Source organism: Danio aesculapii, chromosome 25 (assembly GCF_903798145.1).
Source record: "Danio aesculapii chromosome 25, fDanAes4.1, whole genome shotgun sequence".
Lineage (NCBI taxonomy): Eukaryota > Metazoa > Chordata > Actinopteri > Cypriniformes > Danionidae > Danio > Danio aesculapii.
In genome coordinates this window covers 8,171,302-8,186,606 of record NC_079459.1, presented here as the reverse complement: position 1 = coordinate 8,186,606, position 15,305 = coordinate 8,171,302, and the positions used below count along the sequence as shown (strand labels likewise).

The 15,305-nt window shown below is 33.9% G+C and overlaps 1 protein-coding gene across 3 annotated transcripts in view; it reads left to right on the top strand.

Annotated features, from left to right (window-relative positions):
* mob2a (MOB kinase activator 2a) overlaps positions 1-15,305 on the top strand; it is an 86,240-nt gene that overhangs the window by 55,605 nt on the left and 15,330 nt on the right. The gene's annotated exons all lie outside the window — the stretch shown is intronic.

Here is a 15,305-nt window from a genome sequence, read left to right as displayed (position 1 = left end):
TAAAGTGTTACCTTTTTATTGTTATTTTTATGTATTTTTTATTTGATTTGACCATTTTAAAAATTCAATTTACTTACTATTTACTAGTCCTCATGTGGTTCCAATCCTTTATGATTTCATTTTATTCTGTTGAACACAAAAGAAGATATTTTAAAGAAACATAAAAACCAGTAACCATTGACATCTATAGTAAAATATATCATGGAAGTCAATGGTTACAGGTTTCCAACATTCTTCAAAATATCTTCTTTTGTGTTCAACCGAAGAAAGAAACTCATAAAGGTTGAATGCATGAATAAATGACAGAATTTTCAGTTTTGAGTGAACTATCCCTTTAACTTGTCTTATTTTTGTTTAATTTTTCATTTGACCTGCTTTGATTGAACGAAGTTGAGTGATGAGAAACACTGTAGCCAAGCTTATGTCATGACTATTACTCACACTGGCCTTATGTCACTGTCTTAGACATGACGTCTGGTCCTTACTTTGATTTTTCTTCTATAATTGGTCTATATGGACATATGAGAACATGACTAAATGTTTAAGTCTGAACTGGAAGCGCATGCTGTAAATCAGTGACATGATTGTGTTATCAGACACAGCAGATGCTGCTGGTATGTTGTTTCAGTTGTCGTGAATCAGGTGGTGAGTAAACATCTCACGAAGTGTGTGTGTAGGATCAGTTTTGGTTGAGCCTCAGCTGACAGATAACATGTCACCCTCATGTATTTTTCTAAAAAAGTGTCTGTTACATAATAGGATGATTAAGATAATGTGTTATTTTTAATTTAAAGGGATAATAGTTCACTCTACAAAAGAGAGACAATTCTGTCATTATTTACTCACTTTTTTATCATTACTTTTTCTGTTGAACACAAAAGAAGATATTTTGAAGAATGTTGGAAACCTGTGACCATTGACTTTCATTTGTTTTTCCTACTAGGAAAGCTAATGGTTACAGGTTTTTGGCTTTCTTCAAAATATCTTCTTTTGTGTTTAAGAGAAAAAAGAAACTTCGTCATTTGACGTGAGTAAATAGTGAGTAAATGTTCATTTTTGGGTGAACTGTCCCTTTAAGGAAAATTCTAAATATGGTAATTTTACTTATCTGTCATCAGAATATGTCCAAATCTGTTTGCTTATAGAATGTTGTGGTCTTGTAATTCACTGCCTTTTTAATTAAACATTTGTAGTCTGGATTTCATGGAAAGAGGCACAAGATGCCAATTGTGAAAATACTTTTGTAACAACTTGTATAACTGTCTTTCTAGTGAGGTAAAAATAAAGCACTTGTAGTTACTTTTAGTCACCTAAAAAGTAAAAAACATTACAATGAGTCACGAAAAGAGATGTTTTTATGTTCATTTAATTTATTTTAATAAGTTAAGTAGGTTTCAACAGTATACAATGTTATACATTTAACTAAATATTTTAGTCAATTTGACTCGTATAAGTTGATTACTTAACATTTTAAAATATAAGGAATATTTTTAACAGTGAATATCTCTAATTGTATTACCTTTGAGTTTCTTTTGTGTATTTAGAAGTGTGTGGGGTAGTTATGATACCAGTTGTTTTTTATTTTATTTATTTATTTATTTATTTTATTTTTTTGTGAATCAGGCTATTTTGACCAACTTCATTCGGCCATTCCTTTAAAATATCTCTTAATATAATTGACTATGAATTTGGAATTTCCTCTTTAATATTTAATGAAGATTTTGTCTAAATTAAGTTCTTCCCAAAGTAAAGTAAAATAAGTGATTCACTGTTTCGTTTCGTCAGAAAGTGTTGTAATTATGCTAAATGTTCCTGTTAAACTGCAAAGAAGTTCGGAAGTTGGTTTACACCACATTTGCCGGAATAAAGCACACTGTCTGACCCGCAGCATCAACAAAAAGAGGTCCTTGAAACTGTATTATAGCCACAACACGCCCCGCCCATGCACGTATGATTGGCTGCCGTCTGGTGTTAACATATCACGCCCCGCCTGTGCAGTGTTCTGGTTGGATGACCGGTTGTAGAACGAGGACTTTGGAGCAAGAACTTTATATTCACTCGCAACGCAGACTTTGAAAACATCTGTGTGAGGAGAAGCGAAAAACCGGTCAGTTCAAAACGGCTTGGACTCTCAGTCCTTTTTGTCGTCAGCACTTCGGATATGCACTCGCAGAAAACTCCCAGAAACGGATTAAGTTGCAAGATGGTCCTTCAGGCTGTTGGTAAAGTTTTAAGGTAACGTGACGTTGTTGTTTTCGTACACAAATAGATCTGCATGTCTCGTGCAGCTCCAAAAACGTAAACAGGACTATGTGATAAACAATGTAGCAATATTACGTTAATAAATGCACATGATACATACACAAAGAATGCCTATTATGTCAGAAATAAAACGATATGCTGTTGAGTATACTACTAAACGCCGTTCCAGGAGTAAAATACCCCCAAGACCCATATGCTGTATTACTGAGGTAAAGTTGGTTATATATTCACAGATTCAGTATTTCTCCCTAATAATATAATTTCATTAAGTATTCTTTGCATTTTAAATAGTGTAGTATTAGCAGCCAATGACTATCAAAGTCCAACATTCTTCACAATAAAATAAATAGTGCTTATGTTGTTTTCAAGTCATACTTTCACCTGATTTCAGACCGAATATTCAAATTACTATGGTAAACAATATAGGGAGCATGCCAGAAGTTGTCACTGAACGAATGTGTGAATATAATAATATAACTTTACCTCAACATACTATATCTGCGGAGAATGGTATACTGTAAACAGTTATGTATTTTAAGATACTTAAAGACTGAGATACTTAATTATTACATTTACAAGACTATTTTATTAAGAAGTCGTTATCCACAAACAAATGACTAAACATGTGGGGAACTATTTGGGGTATCGGCGGGGTCTTAGAAAGTTTCAAAAACAAAATTTGTCTTAAAGTCTTCAGTTCACTGAAATATTGTGTTGTAGGTCTTAAATCGTTTTAAACAGGTCTAAAATTTCCTATATCCAAGAAAAACTATCCAATAGGGCCAACACTCAATCACCAATAATCCATCTCAAAATTTTATATATATATATATATATATATATATATATATATATATATATATATATATATATATATATATATGTGTGTATGTGTGTGTGTGTGTGTGTGTGTGTGTGTGTGTGTGTGTGTGTGTGTGTGTGTGTGTGTGTGTGTGTGTGTGTGTGTGTATTTACGTTTTGTTTTGTTTTTGCAAAAAGATACAATCACAACAGCTGTTAGACATTTTTACAGAAAATTCTTTGATTAAATTCCCTAGACGGGGAAAGAAAACTAAAGCAACTCATCCCTTTACATGATCTTCCATTAATACAAAGACAATTTACAGAAGTAACCAGACCATTAAAAAAAAAATCTAAAACACAAGTATTAACAAGCATAAGTCTAAAATGTCGTTCATAATGGTCTTAAAAAGGTCTTAAAAAATCTTAAATTTGACTTGAAGAAACCTGCAGAAACCCTGAATGAACTTAAATAATTTTGACACTTCTTTGATGTCATTAACAGCTATTAAACGTTTAACGCTTGACATATGTCATCATAAGAATGTATTATTTGTACATTGAGGTAAAGTTAGCTTTATATTCGCACATTCGTTCATTTAACATTCCCCATGTTGTTTACCTATGCTACTTTGAATATTTGGTCTGAATTAGCATGCAAGTATGACTTCAAAACAACATTAGCACTATTTAATTGACTGTGAACAATGTTTTACTTTGATAGTCACTGGATGCTGATGTGATTTTCCTATTAAGAATTTGCAAATAATACTTTTCTGAAATTATATTATTAAGGTGAAAGTCTGAATGTGTGAATATAAAACCAACTTTACCTCATTTATTTGTATTACCATGAACAGTAAGATTCGCAACACGATTCGACCACAAGCATCACATTGGTTGAGTGACACTACGTGTCTTAAGCATATTCATGAGCAAAAAAAGAACTGTTTGTAATGACTCACAGTTCATTTACATTGTTTGAAAGCGTTGAGCGCTTACACTAGGTAGACTAATGTCGAAATTCAGATAATGAGTGTCTAAAAATGGGTATCTTACTATTTTTAGATAATCTGACATTTATTTAGCCGCTCTAACTCTATTAAAGTAAACCCTTAAGTAAAATTACTGTCTTAAATATACAAAAATAGTATTACAGTGAAAGTTTTAATGGATAGTTCACCCAAAAATGAAAATTGTCAATATTTACTCATCAGTCACTTGTTCAAAATCTATCAGAGTTTCTTCTGTCGAAAAGAAATTAGAAGATATTTTGAAAAATGCTGGTTGCCATTGATGTCTATAGTCTATAGTTTTTTCCTACTATGGAAATCAAAGGTTACCAGCAACCAGTATTCTTCAAAATGTCTTGTAATTTCTTTTCGATGGAAGAAACTGACAGATTTTGATCAAGTGACAGATGAGTAAATATTGACTTAAGTACTATAAAGAAAAAGTAGAAATACTTCGTTACTGTCTGCCGCTGGTGTGCTCTTAATGAGAAGAAAAACTCAAAATTAATTTTGTGAGAGGAAGAGATCGAGAGAGAGAGGGTATGGTAGGGGGATGGTTTACAGAAACCCATCTCTTCATTCACCTATCTGTTGTGATGCTGATGAGCTCTCCTTGTGTCGTTCCCATGGCACTATTGCTGTGTTTAACACAATACTGTCACCTCAAAGGCTCTTCACACATGCTTCAAGCCCATGAAAACTAGAAGTCCAAACGTAGCTTGACACGCTCGGCCAAAAGACAGAAAGCACTTTAGCGAAAAGCACGAGGGTTATTTTGTGTTTTGGGTGTTTGTTTGAAATTGTGTTTAGTGAAAACAGTTGTATCATCATTCTGACAGTACAGTAAGATACATTATTTTATTTTTAAAGTATATTACTTTAAGGACTATTGCGAGAACCATATGCCAATATTTTGTGGTGCTCATGTTAAAATTTGTAATGTTTTATTGGTTTGTGTCAATACATAAGTCCATTGATTGTCTATGGAAGCCTGTAGACAGATCTATTGTATATAGATCAACATGCTCTCATAAGCATGTTTCCATCCAAAAATGTAATTTAAATTTATGCGCAAAACTGGATTATCGCAGAAAAGCAAATTAGGAAGGAAAAAATCATAATCACGATTATTTTGGTCATAATTGTAATCACGATTATTCAAAATGATTATCAGTTGAAGTCAAAATAATTCGCCCCCCTGTGAATTTATATATATATATATATATATATATATATATATATATATATATATATATATATATATATATATAAAAATTCACAGGGGGGCAAATTATTTTTCCCATATATATATATATATATATATATATATATATATATATATATATATATATATATATATATATATATATATATATATATATATATATATATGAATATTTCCCAAATTATGTTTAACAGAGGAATTTTTCACAGTATTTCCTATAATATTTTTTCTTCTGAAAAAAGGCTTATTTGTTTTATTTCGGCTAGAATAAAAGCAGTTTTTAATATTTTGAGACCTATTTTAAGGTCAATATTATTAACCCCTTTAAGCAATATATATTTTTGATTGTCTGCAGAAGAAACTACAGTTATACAATGACTTGCCTAATTACCCTAATAAAGCCTTTGAGTGTCACTTTAAGCTGAAAACTAGTATCTTGAAAAATATCTAGTAAAATATAATGTCCTTTACATCATAGCAAAGATAAAAGAAAATCAGTTATTAGAAATGAGTTATTAAATCTGTTATGTTTAAAAGTAGGTTGAAAATAAATCTTTGCATTAAACAGAAATTGGGGGAAATTAAGGCTAATAATTCTGACTTTAACTGTATATATGCACAGTTATTTTCGTCCCTGTAAATAAGGAAAGGGAAATAAATACAATAGAGTAAAAATATGAAACAAACTGTGCTTTAAGCATCTTTACTGTAAGAAAAAAAAAACTTCAGCTGCAAAAATCCTTCAGTCAAGAGCAGTGAGGGATTTTAATCATAATTAATAATCACTAAACACGCTCTGACACAAATGTGCATGTATTTGACCATTAAAGCGCTCGCATTAAGATGGCGTTAGATGTGTATGCTTCGCTCGTCTCCGAGGCCAAGCGCGCGCACACACACAGAAGCATGCGGTCTCGTTCGCGCCTTTAAACATGAATGATTCGAATGTTCATCAATGAATGATTTGCATCCTGCAAACGTTACATTACAGTACATGCTTTTAGTAATGTTCATGTGGAACTGAGCTTTGCAGAGCAACAAATGTGTACAACTGGAAAGGGGGCGGTATATGATGCAATAATCGTTTTCTCGATTAATGCTTTTTCATAATCGTTAGAAGCCAAAATCGAAATCGATTTTTCCATTAATTGCACAGCCCTAGTTTCCATCTAACGAGTCGAAGCGAACAAAATTGTCACTTCCTAATTATCTGGCGCCTATAATCAACAGTAAAAATGGAATTTCCTGCAGTATGAGAAGCTGCATGAATCCTTTATTCATTTAAAAATGCCTTGCACCTTAGAAGGCAATCCTGACACGCAGTGAACTCGCTGTGGTTTTTGAAGGCGTGAAACGCGGAGCACAGACGCTCTTGATTCTGGAGGTCATTAGTAATATAATAACACTAATACTGAAATGGTTACGGTGTTTTAGAATGACAAAAACAACATTTCAGATGTGCTCAACCCATTTTCCTGGAGATCGACCTTCCTGCAAAGTTCAGCTCCAACCCTGATCAAACACACCTGAACCAATTAATTAGGACCTGAGCAGGACTTGATAATAACAGGCAGGTGTGTTTGATATGGGTTGCAACTGAAATCTGCAAGAAGGTCGATCTCCAGGAACGGGGTCGGTCACGCCTGTTTTACAGTGTGCTCAGCCGTTGGTTTGTCCATTCACACACACTTTTATCATCACATGATCTCTTATAACAAAATCACATAACCTTTTTTAATGCGCATACTGGTATTTGTTTGGTAAAAGTGTTTCCATTAGAGTTTATGTGCATCTTTTCTTATCGAATAAAAAGTATATCCCACTCAGTTATGCGCATATGTTTTTTATTCGCATTTTCAAAATGCGCATCATGGCGTTTTCATCAACCGTTTTTTTATGCGCATATCCAAAATGCGCATAAAAATAAGTGGAAGGAAACGTAGCTATAGATGGCTAAGTGCTTTATTTATAAAACTGAAAAAAAAAACTTTTACATTTATGTAGTCTGATGTTTGAGAAAATATAAGAGATCAATAATTTAATCAATTCTAAAAAAAATTTAAATTTAACCATTACTGTACTGACAAAAATGTCCTATGGTGTGATTTAGCAAAAATGAAGAACAACACCTCCTAGGCCATGTCCACACATATACAGTGATTTTACAAAAAGAGTTTTTCCTGCCCTTGTTAAAAAAGATCTTTGTCCACATGAAAACAAAATATATAATATTGCTTTATGCAGTTCCAGGTGTAAATTACCTCCCCCTTAAGACCCATATACTATTTTGAGGTAAAGTTGGTTTCACACAATCGGACTTTCTTCTTACTAATATAATTTCAGAAAAGTATTCTTTTTAAACAATTCTAAATAGTGAAATCTTATCAGCAGCCAATAGCTACATTTCCATCCACCTATTTTGGATATGCACATAAAAAAGGTTGATGGAAACATCAAGATGCACATACATTTTGAAAATGCACATAAAAATATATGCACATAACTGAGTAGGATAAAGTTTTTATTCGATAGGAAAAGTGCACTTAAACTGTACTTTCAAATTCCAGTATGCGCATTAAAAAAGGTCATGTGATTTTGTTATGAGAGATCATGTGATGATAAAAGTGTGTGAATGGACAAACCAGCAGGCTGAGCACACTGTAAAACATCCGAAATGTTGTTTTGGTCATTCTCAAATGCTTAACCATTTCTGTAATAGTGTTATTATATTATTAATGACCTCCAGAATCAAGAGCGTCTGTGCTCCGTGTCTCACACCTTCAAAATCCACCGCGTGTTCACTGCATGTTCAGATTACCTTCTGAGGCACAAGCCATTATGAATAAATGAATATTGCCATAAATAAAGAAAAGATTCACGCAGCTTCTCCAAACCCCGTTTTTACTGTTAATATTTGGTGCCAGTTAATCAGGAAGTGACGATTTTGTTCGCTTTGACTCGTTGTTGGATGGAAACATTGCTTTATCCGCACATCTTTTATGCGAGAACCCAGTTTCGCGTATAAAGTTAATTTGCATTTTTGGATGGAAACATAGCTAATGACTATCAAAGTACATCGTTCTTCACTATAAAATAAATAATGCTAATTGAAGCAGAATTATCTGTTTGCGCGAGGACAATGCATAAAAATCAATGCAAACGTGATAAAGGAGGCAGATTATGCTACTGTGCAAACAGCACAGAATATGGGACGCGTTTGCCGTGAACCTGCAAAATTTGTCTCAATCGCATCTTCCGAATTTACTGTGAACCCATCTGTCTTGGCCAATCAGAAAAGACAAAACAGTGTGCATGCTGATGTCATAATTTTGGAAACTTCAGTTGTAGTGTCCACACGACCACATTGTACCCGGAGTTTCGGAAATTCTTCACTCTGCCTGGAGTTTTTTAGAAAGTGCAACTCCTCGTTAGGCCTGACACGATGTTTATATTTTGTCGTACGATATATTGCACCAAAATATATTGCAATAAATAATATTATTATCATTTTAAGACCCTTTAATGCCAGAATGACAATACAATATCATCACAATATATATATATATATATATATATATATATATATATATATATATATATATATATATATATATATATATATATATATATATATATATATATATATATATATATATATATATATATATATATATATATATTGCATCACCAAAAATGATTGAGGTCATGTCCATGTATTGTGCGATAAGTCAATATGTTGATTATTGTGACTAGGTTCCACACAATTCATTCATGTTGTCCCAACACAAATCGATTAAGTTAACTATTAATGATTAAGTAGATTGAACATTAAACAAATAAGTTGTGCCAAACAACAGGGCTTTTTCAGCTAATTTTAAATAAATAATTTGAACAAGCAGGAAAAATGTTTTTTTTTTTAATGTGCAGTTTTCAGTTTCCTTAAACTGGATTGTTTTAGTGCTGTATACCGATTTCCAAATTGTAGTTTTGGTATGCATATGGCAGCTTTGAAGTTTTCCCAGAGTTCGGAATGATTTAGGGATGTTTAGATGTTTCAACTGCTGGATAAGAATGTGCACAGCGCGTTGCATAATTCCAGGCCTCATGCATAGTTCATCTTCGAGATTCTGAACAGCACACAGCACTTAATAATCTCTTTTGACAAGATGTTTACTTGGCAGTGCAGTTGATTGTTTAATTGTTTAAGTTCCCCAAAGAACTTGTGATCCCTATCCATACTGAAACCTTTGAAGAAAACCAGCCATCACATATTGCTGTGACACAAACGTCTCCTTTAATGTTTAATTTTTTGATTTGAAGTCCCGGATTGTCTTGTTGCAATTCTGACAAAAGCAAGAATAAATAAAATTATAAAATAAAGTGAAAAAGAATGTACTTTTGGGTCCTGAGTACAGATAGATTTCCCTGAAGGTAAGCTTTATTTTAGCTTTCCTTGGGTTTCATAATTTTCCAGGAAGTACTTTTTTTCATGAATTATGCAGCACGGGGCAAATTCTCAAGCCATTAGCTAGTATATTTTAGGAGAAAGAAAAACTTTCTAGCTGCCAGCAGCCCTCCTGATACACACACATACCATGCCCACTCTTAGCAGTTTCCCGCAGATATCTTTGCCATAAAAGGCATTGTAGATTTCAGACTGTCCAACCAAGTCAAGGTTTTGACCATAGACTTGTATCATCCAATCAGTTGCAGAAAACCATCTGTGTTTGTTTAGCAAACACTAAACTCGTGGTTTAGTTGTGCAAACTACCATTTTGGGCTCTAGTTTACACTACAGTTAAATATCACTTCGCTTCACTTTGTTTTTGAGTTTGGTTGCCTATAGAGGTACAATTAATTCTGGCTTGACTGCAAATAAATGTGAAGTTCAATGGCAATTTGGTAAACTATTAATTTAAATGGCTGAGATGCACAGCATTGCTGTCTTGTTCACTTTTTCACAAAGGAGCGACACCTTTATGTTGTAGAATTTTATTTTTAAGGAAGTGACTCCCCATGGTTGCGTGATGATTTACTTTCATATAGGGCTGCATGTTATTGGGAAAATAAGCATCGAGTACATGACATATTGTTAAGTACTGGAATAACAATGTTTTTGCTATTTTAATAAAATCATTTATTTATGAAGTGATCATATGCAAAAATTAACCAGTAATCTTATTATTTTTTTTTTATTAACTGAATCAAAAAAAGTCAAGGTTTGAATATTTCGACTAAAACTCTATGAATGAGTGAATGAGTTCTAAGATGTTGTTATTTAGCTCTCTTGTCTGGATTCCCACCATTAGTATTTATTATTGAACTTATTGTTTCATGTACAAGCCGGTGCAGCTATTGGAACTTAATTGGCCTAAGACTTCTGGTCTCGTTCACGTTCATTGATTTTTAGCCACTTTAGCTGCTTGATGCTGCAAACTGGTATTTTCTTATATTGTATAATTTTTATTCTTATAGAGCAAGTAGTTTAACCATTTTTTGTTGTTTGTTATTCTAGTCATTTCTCCATAGGCAAGTGAATTAGATGTCCTGAAACAATTGCAGAAAAAAATGTATGCATTGCAGAGTAAGGTCAATAGCTAGGTTCACCTTTAGTTAGATCTAGCCAATAGCATAACAGTTGGAGAGACACGGGGATAAACATAGAAAGGCCACATGTTGTCAATTTTGGATGAACAACATATGTGTGCAATAAACAAATGCTTGACACATCGATTATTTTGATATTTAGTCCAACCATACTGTCAAAACTTTGAAATTACACAAGTTATAAATGTAGTCATACTATATTCTCTTCATATAATAGTCAAATGTAAAAAAAAAAAATCTCCATTAATGTTCTAAGTAGTGGAATATGTTTTTGCATGAAGCAGAGTGTTTAAGATCAGCTGCACTGATCCATCAAAGGTACAGGCAGATGTTCAGATCTTCCAGAACGCTTAAGCCTTGTCTTCATATTCATGCCAGCTGGACCTGACAGCTGCCTGCTTGCTTGCTGGCTTCGCTTTTGCTTGATATTAATTGATTCTTTAATGTTGATCCTCTAACCTGATCCTAGATCAGTTGTGCAGGTTCTTTGGTTTGTAGCCCAACTCAATTTGAAAATCTCATGTGATGATTTCAGATGAAATCATATGATGTGATTTGTACAGAAAACCAAAAAAAGGACATTATATGGATTCAATAAATATGCTGCTTTCATTGCAACCGTAATTTCGAGAAAACTAAGTGACATTCTACTAGAAACATTCTAATGTCAACAGGCTTGGAATTATGTGTTTGTTAGAGGACTGTCTACTCCTAAACATAGGTCCTAAATAAATCTGCAGTGGTCAGGTGGCACAGCGGTCTAAGTCGAAGCTCTCAGAAAATTCCCAGTTTACAAATTGAAATTACAACTAGTTCTGAAAGAACTATTACATGAATGATCTACAGTAATTGTTACATGGTATGAACACATCTTTATTTACAAATTTGGAACATAAAATAGTTGTTTATTTTTTTATTAGGGATATGAAAGGTTTGTAATGTAATGTAAAATGTCATTTCTAAATGCCAACTGATAGGGCGTTCACACCAGATGCAGCTTGAGCGAATCGATCGTGCTGTTTGCATGTACATTTTGAGTTTACTCATTCATGCATGAAATTCAATGCTTTCAAGGCACGTGCTCAGCACTGACATTTTAATGAAACTATAGCCTTCATACCGAAACTTCCTACCAAACTTTTTTTTATTGTTATTGACAATGGTGTATGTTAGGCATGGGATGATAACCGTTTTCAAGATATACCGTGGTTTGGAAAAGTCAAGGTTTTAAAACCGCCAAAATTTACTGTAGTACCATTCCTAAGGTACGTGTAATATTTTTTAATTTACATTTAAAAATATATATATATATATATTTTTTTTTATTTTATTATTTTTTTTAGGACAACAGTATCTCCAGCAGAAAAGATATCCAAAGAGGCCATTTATTTTTGAAACTAATGAAGACAGCAGAAGTCAATGATTCATTTGAATTATTTAGCCTGACATGTTTACTGTTCCAAAATATTATAAATTTTTCAAAAAATAAAATATATTGTGTTCAAAGGGGAAATGTTTTAGTTTTTTTTTTTTTAATATATATTTTAGAGCAGTAATCACAATACCGTGAAACCGTGATATTTTTATCCAAGGTTATCATACCATCAGAATCTTATACCGGCCCATGCCTAGTGTACGGTCTATAAATACTGATTTTTATCGCCCAGCCCTAGTCATGATCACACCCCTACTAGAGTAAGCTCCTAATGTCTGCCAAAGATCAGATTTTTCAACTAAAGCATGTAAAATGCCCAAAATGCTCAATTCATGACATATCATTCACTCGATTCGTGCTGCGAATGACACGGAAGGATGTCTGATCGCATCTATGCATTGACTTAACATGTTAATCACTCGCGCGTGAAACTTCATTCATGTCTGAGTGAGTGCGGATGGTTCGGCAGTTCCTCCACACAGTTGCATACCCTTGACCAAACCCTGATGCACAAAAAAATTTAACTACATGTTGCGACGAGGCAGAGTGCATTATCTGTGATTGGTTAGATTGGTAGTTATTATGAGTGTGGGTGGGGTTTAAGGGTTTAACAAGTGTTGAGTCCTGTGGAGGATGGCGACTTTTGTTTAGTGTTTATTTTATGATTAAAGTTGTTGAACATTTGCCAGTTCCCATCTCTTTCTTCCGTGAATGAGTGCAAGTTTGAGTTTTTTCTGTAGCATTGCAGGCAAAACCCAAAACGCCGGCAAATCTTAACACAGTGGACATAGAAACCCCTCTGGCTACTGGTGTTTTGGAGGTGTTATTTCCAGTGCAGTTGAGACAGAATGCTCGCAATGGCGTGGGCTATGTGCAAGGTATGCGCCGTGGTGTACAGCAATTAATAGACACTGAAGTATAAATCAGGCTTAAGGTGTTCTTGGTTGTGGCCCTCTGGGAGAGCCAGACTGTGTTATCTTGATTCTATAGTCTGTTGTTCAATGTAAGTTTGCTCTCTTTTTATAATCATATGTTGTTCTCATTTGGGTATCATTATTTTTTCCAAAGGACAGTTGCAGCATTGGTAGTGAAATGTTTAATACCTCAAATGGTACCATCCTTATAATGTGTCTCATTGTTTTAGGGCCGATGTTATAGTTCTGTAATATCCTCAAGGGATATTATATATTTTTGTTCTTATTTAACTTCCTTAAAATGTTGATTTATTATTATGATTTTGTATTTATTTTTATCAGTTTTTGACCACATTAGTTAAGCTGTAAATTGCGTCATACTGGGAATTCCCATGGTGATTTATTTTAGCCACTTTCCTGTTTTACACGCAACACTAATGCAGTGTTGTTAAACAGAATGACTCCAAATAAAGTTGAAGTTAACCAGACTTCCCACACTCCAGTGGTGTTTGATCAGACTGTGCTTTATGATTAACCTTTTTTATAAGTGTAAGATCTTGACATGGATAAGATCTTTCCCACTCGGAAACAATCCAGTCCAACAGACAACTCTTTTGTCTGGGCTTCTATTTAAAACATTGTTTATGGACTTTGGACTGTAATTGTTGGTCCTATGATGAGCTGTTGCATATGAAAAAAGGGGAAATGGTGATAGTGGTCAGAAACTTGAAGTTGTGAATGAGATGTTGACAACGGAGAGAGACTTTAACCGGAATTTGGTGGATGACCAATATATTTTAGGAGTTCCTTTGCAATTAAAACAACAATAATGTCTTACGGCTGTAAGGAAGAAGAGTTAAAAAGTTCAAAAAGAGAAATTCTGGATAGAAGTGTCTAATGTTTAAATAAGCCGAAGATGAGTTGAAACGAGTGCAAGGAGAGGATGCATTTTTTTTATAACCTTCGTCTTAGCCTGCTGCGGGATCTGCCGGAGCAGTGCAATTCTGCCATTTACATGTTAAAACTAGCACTGGAAGCTCAAGTCTGTTTTGACACCTACATTTGAAACAGACGAAAAATGCGGGTTACTCCAAAGAAGTAGAGATGCAGGACTAGTTTAGTCTAGTTTTGTTTCTTTCTTAGAAATCATTGAAAGTACTTGCAATTTCTTGTTTGGATCTTTTCTGACTATTTTAAAGTACAATAAGGCATAGTTTACCCCATAATGAAAATTTGCAGTTAATTTACTCATGCTCAAATAATGTCATTAGAACATTAAGGATTTTTAGCTTAAAATGCTTGCTGATTCAACTGCTATTCATTCACTACATAGAGATGTTATATTAAAATGTCACTCACTTTTGCTCATCCTCCATTTGGCAACCTTGGATTTTTTGTAAAAAACTTTAAATCAAATCATGGCGGATGACAGAATTTTATGACAGAAACATTTGCCTTTTTTGACAAGCCAAACCTGATACAGTATCATGTCAAGTGGTAATTTATTATTAAATCAAATCAAGTCACGCTTAAAGGCTGATTTATACTTATGCGTCGAGCGCATGAGTATGGTCCGACGCAGCCTTTGCACCGGGGCTGATGCAGACACTGGTGCGCTCCTTTTAAAATATGGAAACTACACGTCGCGATGACTCGTTGCGCAAGCTCTGTGATTGGTCTACTTGGTAGCGCTGACGAGTATGTGTGAGGCCAAGAGCTGCGCTGGAGCAGTGTTTAGTGTCACGTTTAGTGAAGGAAGCTCCAGTAGGAAACTTTTGTTTTGTGTTTACCTTATGATTAAATTTGTTGCACGTCCACCGGTTCTCTCCTCAGAATAAGCGAATTTTAGCTACTTGTACTTTAAAGTAGCATTCAGAAATAACAAAACACCCGTGAAGAAACTCGAAACACAGAGGAACATAAACATATGTCAGCAGCATATGTCAGCAACAAAAACACATGGCCAGCTAGCGTTTTGGAAGTGTTACTGCAGAGCAACACAAATAGCTCGCAGAAGTAGAAATGCATGACTACACATAAGGCATGCG